At 41.4% G+C, this 23,763-nt stretch overlaps 1 protein-coding gene and 1 long non-coding RNA gene across 4 annotated transcripts in view; one reads left to right on the top strand and one right to left on the bottom strand.

Annotated features, from left to right (window-relative positions):
* Positions 1 to 6,464, bottom strand: part of SMAD1 (SMAD family member 1) — a 43,493-nt gene extending 37,029 nt beyond the window's left edge. Inside the window, exon 1 of one of the 3 annotated variants that reach the window (XM_057376293.1) lies at positions 6,287 to 6,464. The gene's annotated coding sequence lies outside the window, so the exon portion shown is untranslated. Of the gene's footprint in view, positions 1 to 6,033; positions 6,136 to 6,286 lie in introns of those variants that run through there. The other 2 variants (XM_057376294.1, XM_057376295.1) reach the window with 2 other exon arrangements.
* A 78-nt stretch (positions 6,465 to 6,542) lies between these two features.
* LOC130579479 (uncharacterized) lies at positions 6,543 to 19,267 on the top strand. The gene is made up of 3 exons (XR_008966011.1): positions 6,543 to 7,148; positions 9,826 to 9,946; positions 18,493 to 19,267. It is a non-coding gene; the product is annotated as an uncharacterized LOC130579479 (long non-coding RNA).
* Positions 19,268 to 23,763: the final 4,496 nt, after the last annotated feature.

Here is a 23,763-nt window from a genome sequence, read left to right as displayed (position 1 = left end):
CAAAATATCTTAAAAGAGTTTCATGCCCTGGTTTCAACATGCTACACCAGACAGAATGGTGCTGTATTATTTTCAATGCCTTAAAATGYCTGAAATTAGAAGTCTGAAGTTATTTACAAGAAAAGTATCTCAGTTATTCCATCTTTCATGTAAACACAGAAGACTGAGATACCAGTTTACAGTATTGAACAACATGAGAAAGAAAAGCAAGTATCAACTACAGTCACTGCATGCACCAATCACTCTGAACACACAAGGTTCTCTGAATCCACAGAAAACTTTTCATCTAACAGAAGTGTCAAATGTGTGCACATATGCTTTTCTCGCTTTCATCTAATTAAGATACATCCCTTAAACATGTACATCMGTCTTGCCACCTCTGCAGAAGGAACTCTGTAATGCTGTAAATCCTGAAATCCAAGTTCTACTCACAGATGAAATCTGTATATTGAGAGGACATATTTTCAGCTTCCCCTCAAACAATAGTTCCAAGTACTGAAAGAAGGTCCATAAGTCAAAACTGGAGAGCAGATGTGATTCTTACACCCATTCTGGGGACAGACATGACGAGACAGTGAAAACTGTCATGATTCTGTCTACAATCACTTCAGCACTGTAAAAACTTTTAATGGGTATCTTATTTTCAAGTAACCCAATATTGGATTGATAGTCCATAGATCACTTTGATGTGGATTGGCATTTTAGTAGTTTTAATGACAAAAACATGCCAGTGATATACTTCTGAATACCATTAAGTACTATAATTCAGACTGTCTACACTGACTTAGACAGTCTCATCTGCTGCCATCTTGGGAAGAGTGTTCCCTTTATGAGTACAGAAATAYGAAATAATGCTTCAGAAATCACTGGTGAACCACATTAATGATTTGCTTACATGCCAAGTCAACATAATAGTTGGGTTTGGATGATACTGCTTTGAAGAGTGCCTAAATATAATGACTTATATAAAGACATGTTTAAAAATAATTTGTTTTCCTCCTTGTACTCTAGATTTCRCCTCTGCACGCTGGAAAAAGGGTGGGGGAAGAACAAAATGGGAAAAATTGGTGACATCTCATCTAATATCACTTTCCCCAAGTGGATAACACACATTGGAGTAAAAGTGACATAGTCCAGAACAATCACAGAGCTACGTTAKAATGACCAAATTGTCCAAGTGACCAGAACAACCCTACTGGTAAGGTTTGCTGCACTGGCAAGACTAGCGGGGAAGAAAAAAGCTTCAACTCTTGATCTAAACTCAGCTTCTTACAGTCTCCCAAGACAGCAGTTGCCAGAAGAGTACAACTGAGCAAAGCAATCTGTGCTTGCAGAAAACCCTTTGGAATCTAACAATGGCTCAGCCTAGATGCTGTGTGGCACTGTGATCACACTGCCCCACAACCCTTCCACCAGAGCAATCCCACTGCCACAGTTCCTGACACATCCTTCCTTCTTTCCCCCCACCCCCCCAAAAAAAAAAAATAATAAAAATGGACCCATCTCCACAGCTCAGCAGAGTTCAGTATTTCATGCATGGGATACTTGACCTCACGGTGTAATTAAGAGTAGTGTGCTTGCCCTTTGTTCCTACTAAACCTGGAGGAACTTCCAATGCCAACACATGCAGGCGTCAAATGGATGCAAGGAGAGATGCTCGATGATCTGGGTTCATTCTAGGAAATGTTTTCATTCCTTGAAATTAGCCCATTTTATGAAGTGTTTGCCTTCTCTATCCTTTAAAAAACAAAGGCGTCCCCCACTCAAATACACAGCAACCCCAAAAGCTTCTGTAATGCAAATTAACATTTGTCTGAGCAGGAGGATAGGGATCTTTGTGGCAGCCATTAGCCAGCAAAGGGCATCCTCACCCMTGAATCCACCCTCTGTAAAGCCCTCCACAAAAGGCCCAATCCMACCTCTTCTGTGGTCATTTCAAATCTTGAAGAATAGAAACATTCTAATGGAAATAGTTCCACCCCAGACTGCAGGGATACAACTCTTAACACTTTAAAAATATCACGTTAAAATAACCTCCTTCCCATCCCAAGCAAAAACCCTCCATTCTAATATAAAAATTCTMTATGCTGTTCTACAGCTTGAGAAAACAGCTTGAGAATTGCAAGATGCCTGTGTAGATGAGCCTGTAAGTCAGCAGCATTTCAAACCTCGCTTGCCAAATTGGAGTTTATATTTTAAATTCCAATTTTCCATTCAGTATATTTCAAAGGAAAACTTCTAGGAACTGCATATCATGTTTTAATTATTAAGAATGGTATACATTAAGTTTTTTGCTATACAAAGAAAGACYATTGGGAGAATATCAGGCTTCTGTTACTGCAGGGAAAAGAGGTTTTTTTATGGGCATAACAGACCTTTCCCCACTCAGAAAGCACAACTGTGTGAGTTTGCCATGAAAACCTAAGCCAGAAATTAAAAAAAAATAACCAGAAAGAAAACCAACAAACACCCCACACATCAGCAGAACCACTTCATTAACCATAAAGCAATTTGTGCAATCTGGCTTTCRTTTTCACAGATTTTATGGGTTCCTCTTCAATGTGGTAGTTTCTTCATCTGCACTGATACAGTAGAAGACAGSTTCACATCCACATTTTAAAAGCCACTGCACTCCAGAGTGAGCTTTARTTCTTTTATCTGCCACTCAAAAAGCATCTGAGCTTAAGTACATGCTGCTGAGGTGCAACTGAACCTGGAGACTAATAGATCCCTTACCACTAGTGACCTTTTTTTTTTCTCTACTTCTCTCATTTTCTCTGCATACCTCAAAATTATTTTTTTAACTTACATTTGTTACTAAAAACAAGTATGTTTTTTTCTTGGTTGGGAGAAGTTCGGGAGATTAAAAACCCACTCCAATGCAGGTATAAGGAGTTGGTTTAAACACTAATAAAYGCAAAACTCTCCAATCCCCAAGCASCACACTCACTAGCAGAAAGGAGAAAAAAAGGAGCTTTTGCAGGATTTTTCCCAAAACACTTCATAGTGATTCTACCAGCAGAAACAGCAAGACCTAATATAATGAGTACTTAGTAAACATTTACTACCTGTGGCATGCTATTTTCTAGGAAAGTTAAAGGTAAACACAAAAGTTGTCTTCACTAGGAAAAACAGTGAYCTATGCCAACTCATTCAAAACCACAGTCTCTGTTTTAGAATAAGTTCAGCCATATAGTTCAAGAAATTATTAAAATGCTCTGTCTCATACAAGAACTCAGATTTGCAGGAACATTTCAACAGGCAGTTACAAACTTCAGCAGGACAGAAATACTAGGGGGAAAAAAGCCCAAACAATTGGGTTGTTTGCCTGCTTGTTCCTTTAGTATCTGATAGCAGTCTGTAGGTAAAGTCTAGCTGATCCCTGAGAAGRGATGTATAAATTTCAGAGATTCACTCACAGCCACTTCCCCACGCACACATCTCGAAGCTGCAYGTCTTCATTTATTTCAGCTCCTAATGACTGCCAGGAGGAGGTGAAGAGTCAAMTTAAATTGGTTCAGCTTTTACTCTTCACAGGGCCACAAGCTTTAATTTCAACTACTCTTTGCATAAGTTAAATAATAAACACGGYACTCTCTTTATTTGATTCTTAAACCATCCGTATCTGAAGCACAATGGGACATGTCACAGACACTTGCTTCGCTGCCCTCATAATATGGTTTAATTATGATGACTGAACTAACAGGCTCACATCATAGACTTTTACAGGTTGACCCTGTGTCATCCTGATGTATCATTTTGCACCAGTTCAGTGCTGTAAATCAATTTAAGATCTCCAGCAGGTTGAAAAGGCTGGTAATGATGCTTTCTCTGCAGTCTCTGGGGACTCCACATTATACACAACTTACATTATTTATAAAGCTGAGATGATGCCTCCATTAGGCCTGTAAGACTACTCAAATGAGCTTTTATTTTACGCACAGAGCTTGGGCATCACAGAGCAGAACACTGGCAATATGTAATATCCAGTGCATTCATGCTTTAATTTAAAAAAAAAAAAACCAAACCAAAAAAAAAACAGTCATAAGCCCTTTATGTTTTAAATTTCAATCTTTATACCAAGCAAGGAACCTTGTAGTTTAATCTGAATAATTTCCCGCTACTCAGAAACACAAGTAGCACTTTTATTAACCTTTGTATTGCTTTTCTTCATGTTCAACTCTTTACTTTTGTGTTCAAACTACAGAGAAAAAGCAAACACCAAACTCACCAGATTTCAAATATTTGATKTGATAGTTAATATTTATACCAAAACAGAAACATCTCCATTTGTTGACTCAGTCACTTCTCTCAAAGGTATCAGATCATCACATCTTCAAGGGTACACAAAAAAGCAAGTTGAACAGGACAGAGTAGGAAAAAAATGTATTTGATTACATACCCAATGGTAATGGGGTCAAAACAGATGCGAGGACAAATCCTTACCCTTAGGGTAACCTGATCATGCCTTGAACTGATCCTTTCTGGTAACTGTGGAAGGCTTCTGGATCTCCCAAATGAAGGGAAATTTCTCTCAAGCATCTACTTACAATCTRAAGTAAATTGCAATATTTCATCCCTCACACCACAGCAAGAACTTCCAAAAGGGCCCAGATCTCTCTCATTTTCACACTGATGTTCTTCCAGTCTCAGTAGAGAAGTGAGCATTCAAAACCTGCACTAAAATCCAATGAGAATCTTGAAAAAGCTTCATAGCACTGCTCTCTGGTTGAAGAGGAAAAGTGAGTATTGATCACTTACAACTAAAAAACTCATGTCCCATAATTCAGCCAAGTAATTATAAGCGAAAGACAAAATTACGCCAAACTTAGCTTCCCTCACATGATTTGCTCCTATTGTTTGACAGGACAAGGTGCACATAAGCCAGCCACATGAAGACTGGCAGAATTACAGACACACACCTGAAAGGAAAAGTGTTCCCTGCAAGCTGGGTAAGCTTCAGTTTTTAGTCTTACTCCTGGCTGTTGCTTAAAAGCACACAAAACTATTGGACAAGAAAATATTAAACAAGTTGTCTTTTTCTGACTTTCYCTCAGTGTGCAAAAGATTGAAACTATCACCTATGACAGCTCTTTCCTAAGCATGCTAGTTTTAAGATGTCRTATCTTTGACATCCATTATACACTGACATGTTTTCAGGCAATGATCTTTTTCCATTTGCCTGTATCTGAAATACACATCTACTTTTACTCCTCCCCATCTGGCTCTAACAMTACTGTTTTTATTAACTTCTGTTTATAATACTTCCCCAAATAAAACTGTTACCTTTTAGACATGCAGTGAGCATCATTYTAAAATATACTGAAATAACAATTAATTTTCAGAATAAGCTGTTATTATCCAGATACTGTAAAAGCAAACTGTAAGGTCGGACCACATACCTTCTTCAGATTGATCCACTAACAAAAGAGCAATCACAGCAACCCTGCCCCCGTCAGAACTCCCTCTGAYTTCAGTTTATAATAAAAAAAAAGTCAGTATTTGGCCCAGATCCTTTTGAACGCATGACTGAATATTTCCACGCCAGTAATTTTAATAAGCTTTAAAGATCTATATTCAGGATAAGATTATTTGGCTGTACGAGTATATGAAGCAACTATATTGAGGAGGGGAAAATCTCAAGCATCCAAACCCTCTAACAGGGAGAAGGAAAAAAAAAAATTAAGTGAACTTTCCTTGACCTCTAAGCACAGATTTGTCATTAAAAAAGAAAGAAGGGGAGGGGGGAAAAGAAACAACCAAGAGGGAAAGAGGCTGCGGAAAGAAAGGCAAGAAAGGAAGGGGGAAAAAAAGAATAAAGAAGATAAATTAGAGGGAGAGGGACGCGGCTGGGCCGAGGCGGGAGCGAAGGGCTGTTCCCGCACACACAAAGGCGGCCCCTGCCCCGGCCGGCCGGGGCTCCGCCGCGTCCCCGCGGGCCACGATGGGGCCGGGGCCGGGGAGGAGGCGGAGGACGGCGGCTTCCCGGCGGGGAAGGGCTCTGCCTCCCGCCGGGCCCGGCGCGGCACCTACCCACCAAGTTGGAGCCGGGAGCGGTCCCCGCCGGGCCGCCGCAGGGACGCCATCATGCCGGGGAGGGGAGCGGGAGCGCAGCGCTGCACAGAGCCGCTCCCGCCGCGCCGCCCGGCCCCCGGCACCCCGGGCAACACCGCGGCACCCCGGGCACGGACCGGGGAGCAGACAGAGCGGGAGGATGCGCGGGCACAGCCGCCCGGCCCCAGGGGCGGCGAGCGGGGAGAGGCGCGGGGGGACGCGAAGTTGTTACCGGTGACGGGCGGCCGGCGGGCAGCTCCTCCGCGCCGGGATCGGGATCGCAATCGGGAKCGGGATGGATGTGGCCCGGCTGGCGTCAGGCGGCCGGAGCCGCCCCGCGCCGCTCACCGGCACACGCACACTCACACACACACACACATACACACACACACACTCTCTCTCTCACACACACGCACCGGCCCGRCCAGGGATCCTCCCCAAATTCCCGCCCCCGCCGCCGCGCCGCCGGGTCCCGCTGGGAGCGCTGCGCCCGCCGCCGGAGAGCAGCCCCGGCACGGCCCGGCCCGGCCCGGGCGCTGGGTGCCCTCACACACAGCCCGGCCCTGGGGCGGCAGCGCCCTCCGACACTCTCACAGAGCTTTAAAAGGCGATTCTGCATCGCYGCAGCGGCTGGGAGCTCCGGCAGCGGGGCTGCAGGGACAGGGGCAGATGCTGTCAGACTTGGAGTTAAAGTTCATTYCTGATCGAACAGGATTACGTCCTGCCGCTTGCCACAGGCGATTCAGCCTTGACTTGGTCTAGTCTTAATACTGAGGTAATTGCTGTAATACTTGCCAATGACAGAGCACTCTCTGTCCCCAGGTGYTGTACACGTGGGCATCCCGTTGCCCATAGGTATTGCTGCCCTTACTCCTCCTTCATGCGAGTAAACCTATTACCGTGCGTGAGGCTTCTTGTGCAGTCAGACCTACAGTAACGAAGCCTCATGCCGCTGTCTCTCTGAAATGAACTTGAACTCCTTTTGGATCTGCAAGTGTCAGCTCCTAAGTGGACCTGGCTGAAAGTTGGGAGCCCACGTGGAACAGTGAGCCTCTCCTGCCTGCTGTGTTTACAGGGATCTTAACAGTAGTCACGTAAGTGTTGCGCAAGATTGAACTGAAACTGATTCTTTAACAAATACTTTGGCTTTTACCCAGTCATCATTCCTGGAAGGWGATATGAAGCAACAAGTGTAAGATGTTTCCTTCTACGTGGCAAAATATTCTGATAAGCCTATACTGGCATAATTGCATCTCTATACTTAGATCAGTAAAATTTCACATGTATATGCAGTTGTGGATATGGCTTTAGTCTCATTTTAAAATCCAGCAACCCTGAGGCGCAGAGGACTTAAGGCCCTAGGAGTTTTATCAGATGAACCATGGTCCTGGACTGTTCAGGTGCACTGAAAATCTGGGGATGCAACTGGAATGGCTTGCCCAAGGTGACAGAAGGAGCATGACAGCCTCAGTAAAAAATACYCCGGTTTATACCTATGAGGGTATTGGCACTTCTTTCTAATTTCATAATCTAAAATTCATCCATTTCTTTGTCACGTAAATACCACATAAATTGCAAACAGCTGAATTGTGCTGTGTTTTAGGTATTATCCTACAAGCATAATATATATACAAGCGTAGTGAGGAACACCTGTGCAGGATGATGCCATAATATTGATGGGGGAAGCCTGGAATAAAATTACTATTTTAGTGCTTAAGTTTCAAACCTTAAATGATTCAAGATGAGTGAACTCCGGTAATCAGCTTTAACATTTTGTGCTCGCACTGTATGCAACTGCAGTTAGCAAGTAAACTTTTTATGTGCAATCACAGATTCAGTGCGGCACTGGGCTGCAGATACAGATGGTAAAGTTTATGTCACGACAGATTGAGAGGTCTTTAAATTTTGTCAATGTAATGAAGACATTTGCAAGCAAGGTACAGAGAAMCATGAGACTGCTACTGGGTTTTGTACTATGGTAGTGCTTAATCTGGGGCCAAGTGTCCTGGATCAAGAGTGGTGGATGCAGCAGTAGTATCTGCCCCAAGAGCTTGGAAATCTCAGYGATCCACTGAGAAATGCATGGAAAAGGCTTTACATGTGCCTCAGCTCTGCTCTGCTTTGCTCTGCACGCTGTCTTGCTGGGCACAGGCTCCATCCACTGGATCCTGGTTGCTCAAGTATCAATTCATGATTCACACTAAACAGATATGACAAGGAGATAATTAGAGAAGCACTGCAGTTTGTCAGGTGTCTCGTTAGAACCACGTTTTTACTGCTTTTGTTGTTGTTAGGGTTGACTGGTTGGTTGGCTTTGGCATGGGAGAATTAAATTATTTTCTACTTACRTTGAGGCTTGGGGAAGATCACATTAATATGCTCCTTTCCCTAAAAAGGGCTATAAAACAGCCTAGGATAGCCTTTCACTGATGTTTAATAACGAGAGTGGTTGTTCTGGACAKGGCTGGGTAGAGCTGCCTTTGCACAGACCAGTGGTGTGAGAAGGCCAGAGAATAAGCAGAAACAGTGCACCCTGGCCAGATCTGCCTTGAGGCTTCCCTGSCTGGGCTGTTCTGGCACATAGCTGAGGCAAAACTTCAAGTCTGCCCCTCGCTTTAGGATGTCCAACTCAGAGCTGACTGTCCRAACCCATTATTCTGTGGGTAAGCARTATCAGCAGTGTTACTGTGCACTCACCGTTTCTAACTCACTGGCTACTTTTAATACCCTGAATCGTTACTGTCTTCCTGTTTTATTCTGAATGACATTAGAAAACTGAGAAAAGGAGATCAGAGGGATATGCACAAATCTGGGTATCAACCTTGATACTCCTCTTCACTGGGCTGAATAACTGTGCTATCTCAAAAGGCAGCAGAGAAWTTTTTTTCTCTTTTTATTCTGCAACTACACAAACATTCAGACTGGTGCAAGGAAAACAGGCCGTGAGGCTGGGGCAATGAAGAATTAGAAGMATCATTCCTTCTGTAAACAGCCTGGCTTTTCATCAGATTAGTTGCACAATCTGATGACACCATCCCTCATAAGGTCTGTGAACCTGAATTTTAATGGAGTTGGGGCACTTASGCAGATAAACTTCTAATAAGAATCTTAAAGGAAACTTTAATCTCATAGACACTTTCTAACATCTCACCAAGCATCTGCCCAATCACCTTTAAAATCTGTGTCTTGGAAACAGATTATCAGAAGGCTGAGTGCTAAAAGACATTTACTAAGCTGCATATTTCATACTATTATATTATGTAACAAGTATTTAAAAATACTACTACTAATASTGCTGCTACAACTGCTGTTAGCATTTGATCTTTCTCTAACATCCGAGTTTGTATGTATATTATGATTTGGTATTTCTTGTTAACTACAGCCAGGATTCATCTGGCTTAATCAACAGGTTCCAAGGATGGAGAGTGTCTTCGGGAGACAGTTTAGCTCCAAAGTCAGTAACTTTACCTTCATGTACAGGTTTCTGTCAGAAATTAAGAGTTTCATGAATAATTAAATAATTAAATTATATCAAACACACAACCTAGCATTTACATTAAAATCACTAAAGTGATTTTCTTTTCAGCCATTACAGTGTTGCCCTAGTGTGGGAAAATACCAACCRTATTTTCAGAGAGAAGAGGCAGTTCTGTCAAGAAGAATAATAGCTTTCTAAGGACACTGGATTTCATTATTTCCCTCTTTCTTGGGCTGGCTGGTGAAATTTATCAACTCTCTCCTTCATGGCTTGTCTGTTTTGTCTTTGAATAGGTGAGGTATTAAACAAGTCTCCCACCTCAGCATTATTAAAATAGGATGAACAGATTGCTCAACAACTGCACAAAACTGTTTGGGAAAAGTGCCTCAGGCAGAAGACAGCATGTGGGAGAAGGTAAGGAGCATTTTTAGGAGGTCATCCTAACTGTGCAGCACTGCATATGGTTTTCCAAGCCCATCTGGATAAAAGGTCCTGTCTAGCCACAGTACAAGCACAGGAAAAAARGGAACTAAGTTGGGAAAGGCCTTGAAGAGAGCAACTGTGACATGAGGGCTYTCTGTACTCCTGCTTTGGGGTGTCTGGTCATTTTCTAGAATGAGCATTTCATGAGTTTGTCTCTGTAGGGTCCTCCAGTATCTACAAGGGACCTGCCCTAGTGTTCAGACTCACTGCCACAGGCAAAAGAACAAAGAATCCATGTCACTCTTAGAAGGTCTACCTAAACTGGCCAACCATGAGTAAGTGGGATTCACACAGGATAAACGTGGAACTTGATAATTTTGCAAGGTTATTAYATGTATTTCCCTCTGTTACATTAAATAAGGCTTCTGCAATAAATCTATCTGCAGATACCAGAAAGGTCTTTGATCAGATTGAGTAGTCATTCATCTTTTCCACCGTTGAGAGATGGGAGTCAGACTAAAATTCATTACTTTCTTAAGATTAATGTACCCAGCTAAAGCTGCCAAGATCCTTATTAAAAGTTACTATTCCAAAAGGTTTGGGCTGAAACAAAGTATTAAGCAGGGCACTCCCTTATTTCCTTTATTGGTTGTTTTCTGGGTAGCCTGATGCAAGGACTTTGGCTCCAGCAATGTTACATTTCTGGTAAAGAAGGGAGGCAGCRCTGTTCTGACAGCTCATCAGGTGCTTCCAGGAAGCACAGTAATCCTGCCCATTGTACTGCACCAGCAYTGTACTTTGTAGAGGATGAAATTCTCCCTTTGGATCTTACCTCCATCCATGTAAAAGCTTTTGAAGGTAGTTTCTCCTGGCTATCACCTCAGCGAATGATAATGGACTCGGTGTAACCAAACATTATTGGTTCCTTGAAAATTAAATTTCTCTTCAGTTATTCAGCTTAAAAAGATTTACATAACTGGAATAACCTCGCTCTATTTATGGTTTCTTGGAAGACACTGCTAAGATTAATCTTATCTTCCATTTTAATTACTGTTTTCAAGTTCTTACAGTCCTTGTCCCAGTTACATCTTGTTGCGAAAACCACCAGAGAATGATATATTAAAATTTATTCAGACAGGTGGCAAAGACRAAATTAAAGCTAATAACTCAATGAGAAAAGAAATCAAAGGTGGTTTGGCAATCCTGAGGTGTTATTTCTTGGTCCCTTGGTTGCAGTGGCTGCACAACCAGTGCCCAAAGGCGTGGGGTGTGCGGGTGGCTGTGTGCCAGAGCTTGCTGCTTGGGACTCGGGACTGCCATGGTYACACAGCTGCACTAGAATCCATGGGATGAGGACCCTTGGAGCAGGACTGGTTGTGGCAATGTGTGAAGGCTGGAAAAACCATGGTAACCATGTCTCACCAGAGGGTTCTATCTCAGTTATACCCAAAGAGGAGACAACTGTATTACACTATTGGAAGACAAACAAAACATCCCTTTATTTCCGCGTTTTGTTAATATTTTGTGACAAAATACTCAGCCCCTTTTACATAATGATTAAAAACATTGCACAGAAAGACTCCAAAGTTAGGTTGTCCGAGCTCAGTGTCACTCTTGGCTGCATAAGTSAGTAGTGAAACAGTCCCACCCTCCCTCCTCCACAAGGGCTCCTCAGCCYTAACCCCGTGTCACCCACCCGCTCTGTGCTGGCACAGTTGTTGTGCAGCTGTGAGCTGAACAGGCTTAGGGAACTCAGATGGCCAGGGAAAGCAAATGTTTCAGGGGCCAAGCTCGTTTTAATTTGGATCASTTTCCTGATCTGGCTCATGTGGTTGTCCAAATCCTTGTACTGATCTTGTGCAGGGGCAGGACTGAGATAGGAGGAAGGGTGAAACTTATCTTTTTGATTGTGTTGTTGACTTCAGCCAGGTTAAGGTGGTTATGAAACCGTGATAAACTATGTGAGGTTTTTTTTTTAACCAGGGAAAAATACTTTAACTATAAGCATAACTGCAAAGATTATTTTAGACCTGGATTAACCATATGAACAGGACTCACTGGTAAATAACAAGACAAAGAGAACATATGACTGGACTGAGAAATTCAGTGAGCTGATGTGATCACTACATATTAGAAAAGGCAGCCGTTGGACATTGCACTACATGGTARAAAGAAAAATGTTGTTCCTCTGCTGTTTATGAACCAACCAGAGGCCAAAGAATTGCAAGGATCCCACCAAAAGTTATTAATTGACTCTTCAAAAGACAGAATTATTCTCAGCTGGCTAAAAAGAAGCCAATAGCKCAGCACTGGGTATGCCCACATTCCCATGGTTTTTTCCTTTCCTGTATTCTCCAGAGTTTTCCTTTGCTCTTTGCTTAAGGCGTGGAAGAAACTGAACTTTGGAGAGTGAGTAAATCAGTGTTTAATTAGTCATCACAAGGCAATGGGCTCTTAGTGASTTCTCAATAACAGACAGCCCTGACAATGAATATATGTGTGTTACTTTAGTTTCCGTTTGCACTTTGAGGAGGAAATTACCTTTTATGTTTCAGACAACCTGGCAGTCCCACGAAGTGTTGGAAAAGGTTGCCCACATGACAAAAGCTTTTAGACCAATTTTACATGCCACTCTTTTCTTGCTTGACCCAAAATAGTCAGATTTTTGACAAACAGGCTTGAGCTGCTTTTAAATAAAAGCCCTCAACGTTTCATACAACGTTACACAAATCACATGTGAAAATCCTCTCTATAAGTAAAATTTTTTTTAGAAAGTTAGCCATCTGAAAGTTGCAATCAATCAAAATTAGTGTTGCTAGTACTGTCTTAGTTAAACATTCAGTTTGAGTGTATCCTGATACCTGTCTTTAAGTGAGTGCTCATATACATTCCTCCCGAAAGACCCCTGTCTTATTCTTATTTGAACAGAACAAACAGTGATCAAATAATGGAGAGTTATTTTGTTTTCTCCCYAGGTTCATGCTGGAGCCATTATGAACACTGGTTTTGCAATATTTAGTTGCAAAACTAAGACTAGCTTGCAACTCACAGCTCATCTTTTGACGCAAAACTCATCATTCYTTTTCCTGCCAAAATGCAGGTCTCTTCTTGAGTGAACAGGAGCACTAGAACTTCTCAAAAATTATTCTCTAGTATTTTTAGCTGTGACAAAGAAATGCATTATTTCTTATCCTGTGTTCAGATATCCTTAAGCTGATTCTACTGGCATTTTCTACATATACTCTGCCCAAAGCATACATTAAGGACAATTAACATTTGATGATGTTCTAAACATATAAAATCATTATAGTCTCAATGGGGGAAGTACTGGGCTACCTGAATGACAAGCAATGATGTCAGTCCACTAATAATACAGTTTGAAGGACCAAAGAACACTATGCACATCCAGAAATCCTGCTGTTGTTGGAGGTGTCAGAGAGAAGGGAAAGGACTACATGGCTTTAAATACCAYAGTCAGTGGCTTTTTAGAAACAGWGAGAAAATGAARAAAAAAAAAAGGCACAGATTTGCCTCTTCAGACAACTAGTAGCTTTCATTGTAAAGCATTTTATCTGGACATCTAAAAGTATCATATTTCTAGACAAGGATCAAACGTTCGGTGTGGGCATCACCACAGAAGGTCCCAGAAGAAAGCTGCATGTAGCAAGAGACAGCAATGCTGCCTTACTCTGTCTGGAACCTGCAACCAAAGAGGCCTCACAGGCAGTGCACAGCTGGTCCAGCTGCTACAATGTCCAGTTGCAAACAACATGAACCCTACATCTTGGGGGACCCTGCAGCTCCACCCTGCTCATGTGCCCAAGCCTTCAACACCTGGGAGAGAGCCCTGATGGACAATAATCACTGGTCAGAGAGCRGCCAGATGGAGCATTGCGATTTATGGCCTGCAGTTAGACGGGCTTGCACTGTGATCTAATCAAATCTTGCACAAAATAGGTCAAGGTTGGTCAGTGTTCACATGAGATACACTCTAGGGAATACTGTATTCTAGGGGATACTGTAAGAAACAATTTAGGATTCGGATTTAGGATTTATCTGACAGAACTCCTAAGGCTCGATCCCGATTTCAGGCTAGATTCCCAGACATCTGAGGCACCCAAACAGGTCCCTGATCTGTTATGTAGAAGGAACACTGCACTGCTGGAACCACATTTCTCGTTTTTCAGACAAGAAATAAAATTACAGTCTTGTCTTGTGATTAATTAAATAAATCATTCTTGTCTTTGCTTGTGGACATGACATTTTTGGAGGCTGCATAAATGGAGAAAAGGAGCTTGTTTGGTTTTTATGATCCTAGTACAACCTGCTAGCCTTCTGTCTGCAAAATCCCATTTTAAAGCTTTTCAATACTGGGACACCAAACCCAAGAAATTTTAATATCTGTAAGACTGCAAACACCATGAGAACTTTTGAGCAAGACACATGCAAAATAAAGCAAATTATATGATCTGTTGCTTTACAGATAMATTCATTTCCCTTTACATTCACATTTGCCATCCATTCACACTCCCACCTAACAATCCTTACCTCAACTCATTTCYCCAGACACTGGTCTACTGCGGTTTCATTTATGTGACGCTTTTAAGCTTCTTGGCTTCAATTCTGTGTATTTTTCCTTGTCTGAAAAATACAGTATGATATTAGAATTTTATGGGTAACTATTATACGCAAAAAAAAACATGCAAAGTTTTATCTTGAAATAATCAAAGAAAATTACAAGTATGTTTCTTGGGAAATTAAGTAGTCAGAATGTCACTAGTCAAACTGAAATTTAGCCAGGACACAAAAATTACATGATGGGCTAAACAGAAATGTGATCCTCATGGATTTTGGTAATTTCAAGTGGTCAGGACTCACTCTAGTCTCCAATTTCCCTTTCAGCAGAACACCTCCTGCATGCTGTGTGGTGCAGGATACTGCAGAGTGAATGCTAAGACCAAAATTAATTTATAAAGCTTGCATTCTCTYTATGATTGCATTGCTCAAATGTATCAGTTTATCAGTCTTACGAAAGAATTAATTTCCAGATTTTTTTTTAGGCTGAAAAGCATTCCACATATTATGTGCTTTGTTTTGACTTTTGTTTTTCTTTGCCTTGTGGTCATTCATCTTTGCTGAAAGTGAATCAGAGGAGCAATGCCTGCCTTATCGTTGGTTTGTGGTGTATAATCATGTTAAGGACAGATCACTGGTCTCCTCCTTTCTCCAGTGCCATTTATAACAGACAATTACCCCTGCATGGTGCAGTTGTCAGGATCTCGGGATTGTAAATGCTCATTATCAGTACGGAGACAGCTGAATGCAGTGTGTTTCTCTTTACAAAGCTGATTGGATTTTCCAGAGCTGTGTCATTCTGGAAGGTTTTCTTAGCCGCAGATCAGTTTTCTGTCTACAGCCAAGTAAGGTCTTTTTGATGTGAAACATGCAGGGCAGAATCTGGGTACTGCTCCCACCTATTCCAGGGAAGGAGTACAGTCCAGAGGAAAGAATAAAAGTGCCTCTACACTGGGAAATCTCCAGCCATTGTGGTGTGTTTAAAAGAGCCCTACCAATGGCAGTGACCATGTTCAAATGCCAAAATAAAGGGTGAGAGGGTGCTGAAAGCAGTGGCATTGCCTACAAAAAGGAAACACACACCAAAGCACTCTAGTTGGTTTTAAAATTAGGTGGAGAAGATGCAAGGAGTTCTAAGTCTTAATGACCTCGGTTCTGCAATTTGCCACTAATTAGTTCTACAATGAGTAACTGGGAACAAAACAAGAAGTGACAGACTAGATCAGTGAGTGGTTTGCCAGCCCCTTGTCTTGTGTTTCCTACTGGAGCTTTTATGTGATGATTATGTATACACTATCTTTTAATAGYAATCAGGAGTGAAATTGCATGTGTTATACACTACACAAACACGCACTGAAACACTGCACTTGCTCTTTGATCCTGGGGAGCATGGCTGATATTTGTACAGCTCTTTCAGGTAGGCATGCACATGGCTTCATTTTTTCCCTGCCAACCATCTCCCTGACCCCTGCTGTCTTAACCCAGTAAGGCTCACATTTGTCTCTTCTATGTCTCTTTCTGCAGCTTGCATTGTGTTTATGCTCTGGAATTATTTTTCTCCTCTGTGTATTTACATCCCTGATCTCACCCCTAACATTTTGTTCTTTCTCGTCCTCCTTCCCACACAACAAGGACCTCACTAATTCTGTCAAAAGAGTATCTTATTTTCTACATTTACATTTTTTCTGCAAGTTAGCTATTTCTTCTCAGAGCGATGCACATATATACAGYGTGCTGAAGAAAGATTTCTGGAAGCCTTGAATATTCCATCACTCCCAAATGTCTCATTCCTCCTTAAAATTCATCAGACTTCCTCAGACCACATAGGATCTGTACTTTGAGGATTCCTGGATGTGTTACTCATTTCTGTATCCAGAGCAATTGCACATACCCCAATTCAGCTTAACATATGTCATAAGCAGTCAGTCAACACTGAGAAACTGAAACACTATTGGTTTGCTGAGAAAGCTGTGGTGCATAGCTCCCACATCATCTGGAATTGGTTTGTATTCTGCTTGCAAGGATTTGCCATGTGAATTTATCTTGGAGGGAGGTGCCTTTGTGTGCCTTTTTTTGCCTTTTAAAACTCATCAGCTTGGTGGCTACCAAGAACACAAATGCTGTAAAAAGGATATTAGGAGCACTGTATGTTATTACATCACTGGGGATCTGGCAGATGCTACATCAGCGTCCTTACATTAATAGGCTGGATAGAGAAACATCCTGAATTTAGACCACTCCACCACCATGTATTATTAAGGTGTACAAGCTATCAAGAAGACAGTACCCTGCAGGTATGCAGGTGTTGCTTATGCAGGGGTGGGGCACAGCTCAGCCACAGCGTTTAGAAAAGGAGGCCAAGGCTTTTAAAGGGACCGTGCTCCRCTCATCAGTGAAACAGCAAAACCTAACATTAGTTAGTCAGTCTTTTTTTTTTTCAATTAAAGGGATTTCTATAGGTGAGAATGCTGCAGTTCTCTTCACACCATTAGTCTTTATGTCATTTGTGATAAGAGCTTTAATCAGCAGGTACCTATTTACAAGGAGGTCCAGGAGGACTTCAGCCCTTTCATCCWGCAAGGCCAGTGGAACGGGCATTCCATAGCTCTCCTTCCATCCCTGTGTGGATTGGTCCTGTGTGCCCCACCACCACACACACATTTTAATAAGGTTACTAAAAATCCCAGCTTAATTGTCACTTAATGGCCATGTCTACAGAAGCACACACCCTGCTGACAGAACTTTCTTCCCTTTTTAGTAAGGAAAGAAGTGTTAGCCTTCTAGCATCAGCCTGTAGGAAAGTAGACTTGGTTACACACTCTAACCAGCAGATCTTGTGAACTCAGAGCCTTGCTTTCAGCAAGACAGGCATGATAAAATCTTACCTCTTTCTTCAATAACATGACTAATAAATGTAGAAATTCCTTTCTCCTCTCTCCCTTTGCCAATATCTGTCTTATCTCCAGTTCTTCCTTAGACATAATTTCAAACATGAAAGACATGTCTATACTATGAACAAGCAACCTTGATTCTGGCATGAGATCCATGGCCCGCTGCAGCTTAGTGTTGGAGAGCTGCAGCTTAAGATCTGGCATCTGCAAAACCTGGGAACTGGAATTTCTGCTGCCGGCTTGCTGCTTGCCTGGGGTTAGCCTGCTCTGTCTTGCAAAGGCAGCACCAGGCTCCACTGCAAATTTCTTTCCAAAGCAGGTGCACAGCTTGAACAAACATGACAAGCATTTATGAAATGAGCTYGCCATTAAACACTCTATCCAGCAAGTAAAGAGAACTATCATGAAGCCTTCCTGGAATTTTGGCAGCATTTGCAAGAGATCATCTGCAAATTGCTTGAGATGGGTATTACATGTGTGCTGTAGGCAATAAATAAGAGTGATTTTAAGGGGCAGTGTATATTGACAAAGTAACACCTCTCAGAATAGAGCCCAACCATTGGCATAAGTAGTGGAGACGCACTAACARAATCAGGATCTAGGGAGTGTCTTAAACATGTATCTGATAGCACAAACACCAGATAAACAGCAAAGTCCAAAGAATTCAAAAGGTTGCAACCACACTAAATCCTCTCAGTTAACATGGGAGTTTATTGTTATTAAAGATCACGGTAAACTACACCTAAAGCACCAGAATGCTGCCAAACCCCTGGATGTGCAACCCAGCTACGTTACAGCCTTATCTCAGAGTGAGACAAATGCATTCATCAGGTCCCCACTTTGCCTTTCACTACAGGGGGAGAAACACAGGCACASTAGCTGAGGGGGAAACCATGGCATGCTTTGGCCAGATCCCTARTCATTGAATTACAAACAATAACAGTCTACTCATATTTTGCCCCCAGATCTGAATTTTGCAAAAATGAGATGGTTTTGGTTTTTGGTTTTTTGGGTTTTTTTTTTCCTTGAGACCATACATTTTTTTCTCTGACTTTGTCTTTTTGTTTCCAGTGCAAGTGGCTACAAGGAAGAAAAAAAATCTTCTGGCACTGCCTTAAATGCAAACACTGAACCTTTGTTGCATGTGGAGGAAAACCTGCAGGCAAAATTGGTAAGCAGCAGAAACAAAATAGCTGTTTCCAAAGCCAGGCATGAACACCCCAGTACTGTGTGTTTTGACAYGTCACAGAATCACAGAATCACAGAATGGATTGGATTGGAAGGAGTCTTTGAAGGTCATCTACTCCAACCCCCCAGCAGCGAGCAGGGACAGCTTCAACCAGATCAGGTTGTRCACTGCCCTGTCCAACCTGACATTGAATGTTTCCAGGGTAGCATCCACCACCTCTCTGGGCAATCCTTTCCAGTGTTCTACAACCCTCATAAAAATGTCTTCCTTGAATTTAGTCTGACCTATCCTCTTTTAGTTTAAGACCTTTATCCCTTGTCCTATTGCTACAGGTCCTATTAAAAGTCTGTTCCCAGCCATGATCATGTGCCAGCACTGATATTTTCCAGTGAGGAACGTGGTGTTTATGTGCCATRTGAGGAATGATTTAGGGCATATGTTACACAGACAGGTATTTGTCTCAAGACATAATTACTTTCTGTGTAATAATACCAAGGAGGCCTGTAGTGCTGGTACCATTCTTAGCCTGCTTCAGTAGGTTGTGACATTTCTTTTAGCACTCTTTTCCAAACCTGAATCAATTCCTTTCCAAATGAATTATTGTTGTCTACTCCCAGAGTCAATAGGTTACTTGCTGGGATGCTGGCCKGATCCAATAAAGCCATTCAACATTAGACAATGTGTGTGTGGGGTGATCTTTTGTRGGTGCAGCTAAACAACCTGTTTTGTGCAGATAAAAATTGCTCCTGCTCCATCTCCAAGCTGAGCTGAAGCTCTTCAGCTTCATTAWTGTGGTGCTGAGCTGGAACCAGCAAGAACTACTAAAGGTGCCAAGTTAGGGGAGCTCTATAACTTTGTTGGCTGGTGGACAGCAAAAAGGCAGATGCCTGCAATGTTCCATGTTGTCTTTGAAGCCTTCCCGTTGGAGRTGGGCTGCTTGTTCTTTTTCAACACCCAGTGATATTTGACAAAGGTGGGAAGACTCCTATTACCCTCAGAAGGATGCCAGAAAGAGCTTTAAGACTTTCTAATGACCTTTACTGACATAGAATCTTTTAAAGTATACTTTAAAAAATTGAAACTAACTTTTTCTTTTACGGGAAGGGCAGTTGTCCAAACTAAACAAGTTGAGTTTATAGTTTAAAAATAGCTTTTAAAACTGCATGATTACCAAGCCCACCCCAAATTTTAAAGCATTATGCAACCATGTTACCCTACTGCGAATTACCACTAGCTGATGCCAATTAACTTCGAAGAAGCTCTTTTATTTTGCACTATCTGTTTATATTAAACAGAGTGCAACTTGTGGTTCTGCCAAACCTTGGGTCATAGCAGAATGGGAATTTGGTAAGAATTTTAGACAGATGAAAGGGAAGAGAAAAAGAGACATGAGAGTTCAGAATTTGGCCATTGACAAAAGAACTTATTTTCAGTTGATTGTTTTGCCCTTCTGAACAGAAATAATAAGATGAAGGAAGAAAGGAAACTGGTTTTGYAAACTCTCATAGATATAAAAGATCATAAAGCCTTGAAATTCTGCTGTCTCAAAAATTTTTTAACCCAGTCTTTCTTTTGTCTGTGAATTAAGACTATTCCCCTTGCCCAGGAAAACCAACTTTATGCTAGAAGAGGCCACAGATGGGGAAACAGTTTGGTCAGTGTGGGAGGGATCAGTCCTAAATAACAGTAAGATATATTATACCATCAAAAAATGGCATGTCTGGAAGGAAAGTTTTGAGCACAAATTAATATTGACCTTAGCCAGAACAACTTGCTCTCTTCAACATCTGCAGCTGCGTGGTTACTAGGGAGTTATCTGGCATCGTATGCTTTTTCACATCTGTCTACTAAATCAGAGATAGAAACACAAAAATCTAGCACAAAGGGACATTATATGGATTTGTGACACTCCCAGAGGGACTTAGAGTCTTTAAACTAACCAAGATATTACAATGGGACACAGGTATAATATTGGACTAACATTCTGTCTGCTCCATTGTGCAATGGAAAAACTATATCTATTTTCTTCTGATGAGCTTTCTGAAACTTCCAAACATGGATAAACAGAACTACAGTATATATGAGACAATAAGTTTGGCATACATACATGAAACTTCATACTTCTGGGATGAGCAAAATGAATAATCTCGATTTATATTAATTGCCTTACAACACCATGTGTTGTGTGAGGGAAAGTAACAGTAGGAACAGATTGAGAGAGGACGGAGAGATTCACAGTTTAGTTCATATGGTATTTTCATCATTCTTCATMATTTTCAACTTCACTAGCAACTTCCAAGGACTAAGCTGGGAATTCTTAGTAGAAATGGTTATGACAGCGTTATTCACATGGAGTAACAACATTTTTCAGCATGTTGCATGTGAGGTAGTGAAATGAGTGGTATGTKGTATTTTCCCTGCCTGCATCATCTCAGGTTATGTTATGGTCYAGTCTAAATGACAAGGTGATGAAATTGCATAGGTGTAACATGCCTTTATTTCAGCAGCATGCATGACACAAAGTACTAAAATCCCTGAAGTATAACAGTGTTGAATAATATGGTTCTAAATTTTCAGGTGTCAGTGGGGTATTTGCATGTTATTGCCCCATGCTTCTAAAATATGAGAGTTGTTCTTAAATTATGTTCTGAGTSTGTATAAAAAAGCTCAACCAAATAAGAATGCAGTAACACTTGCCCTCATTTTGAATAGTGAGGGTATATATATATTGAGTGTATTATTTATAGTCATTAGGCAAGGTGAAGAAATGCCAYGTGATTTCCAATGGAGAGCCACCAATATAACTTTAACCTTACAGAAATGGAATAATAGAATCTTAGAAATCTCAGAATCATAGACAGGCTTTGGYTGGAAGGGGCTTAAAGATCATCTCATTCCAATGTCYCGGCCAYGGGCAGGGAATCTGTTTTCCCTTGTCCAAATAACATTTTCATATAACAAGAAGAATAGAGAAGGGGACTGTAGACATAAGGTAAGCAAAAGCAGTGGTGACAGATGTTAGGAGTAATAGAGGTGCTCTTTATGTGACAGAAAAGTATTGAATTTACTTTCTGCTGGATTAGCATAAGGGGGCRGTCAGACTGATGTCAGCACTTGTGCAAAAGAAGGGCTGCAGCAGCAAGAGTGGTTTAGATGACTGAAAAAAGAGCTGCTGCTTTGAAGCAGATGCTTTTTAAATTGTTCTAATATCATGAAGTATGATGTTCATCACTATCATGGGCAACGTGGTTATGTGGGACTATCTCTTGATATTTCTTTCCATAGTAAAAAGTTCTTCTCTTGCTTCTTACAAGAGAGTGGACTTAGCCCAAAGACAGTCTGTTCCTAAAAGCATTTTATAGCATGCTAAAAACCTGTGTACATGGCCAACCTGGCTCAAGATGACATTAAATGGAATGCTCATGGAATGAATATTTTGGATTTGCATTTATTTGCCCCAAGTTTTGACTGACTTAAAATAATATCTTGCATTTGGTGATATCTATAGCTCCAACTCTCATAAAATGCATCTTTAAAATACCTTGATATCATCTAATCTGTGGTTTTAAGGGTTAATTTGAAAACATGCACATCCAGTTAATGAAGCAGATTACTTAGAGCAAAGGAACTCAGAAGCGTAATTACAGCAGAAAAAAAAAAATTACATGTCTAAAGTGAATTCATATTTTAAAATTAATTTTATTCATCCTTTCTCTTGATCCTTCTTTTTCCCCATGAACACTGAAACTGCTTTTGTATACATATATACAGAAAGCAAATTTYAGTGTCCTGTGGAAATTGCAGCAGAAGCTCAATTTATTCTCACAGATAGATAGAAAGAAAATAGATGAAAGAAAATAGATAAAAGAAAATTCCTGCACATTTAGCTGGCTAATAACAGCCAGCTAAACAATGGCATAAACCAAATAATAAAGAGCTTTTTAAGTGTGCAAGAAACACAGTAAAGATGCTGTAATGTGGAAAAGTGAGGGTTTTTTCCCAATCATAGATAAAAAAGTCGCTGCCCTAAATACATCTAAAGAAGACCACAGCTGGTGTGGTTTCCCCGAAGGCGGGGTTTGGTGGCAGCCCCAGCGTAGCCCTCGTACCCTCCACATCACCACTGAGTCTCTCTTGCTCCAGCCCACCAGGACATCCCCACAGGTTACATCCATACAGATGTGTCTTTCAGGGGCCCAGCTGTTGCCTCATTTCTCCTCCAACCCCAGTCACATCATGAGCATTCTGTGGGACAGCTTATCTCGAGGGAAAGTGTGATTGTGCATTCAGCCCTGCAGCCAGTGTGTGGGCTACACCCACATCACCAGTCCAGCTTTTCCATTTTTGGYTCTATGCTCCTTAGACTTGTGTAATCTAAAATTCAAGCTTTTAGGCTTCAACCATTACAGGCAACACTAAAACGCATCCAACATCCTCTTAATATCTATGAAGTTCTTTCAAGTAAATCCAACATTTCTTGAGAAGTTAAATCTGGTTGCTTTGTGACAATTTGGAACTGAAAACAGACAACCTGGTTAACTGGAACTTAAAAATGCAAAATCGACAGTGAATACAGTTTAGCTTTTGGCATCATATTRTGTTTGTCTCAGGAGTAATAACAGTTCTTATGTTTTAAAACAAATATTTAGCAAACAAACAGGTCAGATGTTGTTCAAAAAGCAAAAGGCAATTTCCACTATTTTTTTCCACTTGTTTGACAAGGTGATTCATTTACACACTCCTTACTAAGTCACAGGAGGAGAAATTTAGGGTTGCCTGAGATGGATAAGTGGGTCAAGTTACCCTTTGGAAGACATCAGTGAAAAAAATGTGAAACAGAGGAATCCACTGCCTCTRCCCTCTGAGCTTCATGCAAATCTGCTCTGGAAATTCGGTTATGTCTCATTTTCTAGGGCTTAACCACAGCAGCAGGCCTGCAGGGATGTACTTTCACCAACACCTTAAGCAGCCTTTGCTGCTGAAATAAAACCCCGGAGCATTTTCCCTCCACTCCCATACCCCACTCCTCCTGCCCCCTTGTCATTCCTCTGTGAAGCTGTTTTTGGTTAGAGCTGAGCAATGGTTTGGCTGGTTTGGCACAGTTCATCAGCTGGCTTTGCAAAAGGTGGTGCTGACACAAGGAGGGAGGTGGG

The sequence above is a fragment of the Malurus melanocephalus genome, unplaced genomic scaffold (assembly GCF_030028575.1).
Source record: "Malurus melanocephalus ecotype Western Australia unplaced genomic scaffold, MMel_1.1 scaffold_277, whole genome shotgun sequence".
NCBI classification, from domain to species: Eukaryota; Metazoa; Chordata; class Aves; order Passeriformes; family Maluridae; genus Malurus; species Malurus melanocephalus.
Note: the sequence above shows the minus strand (reverse complement) of the source record. Positions and strands in the feature narration are given on the sequence as shown.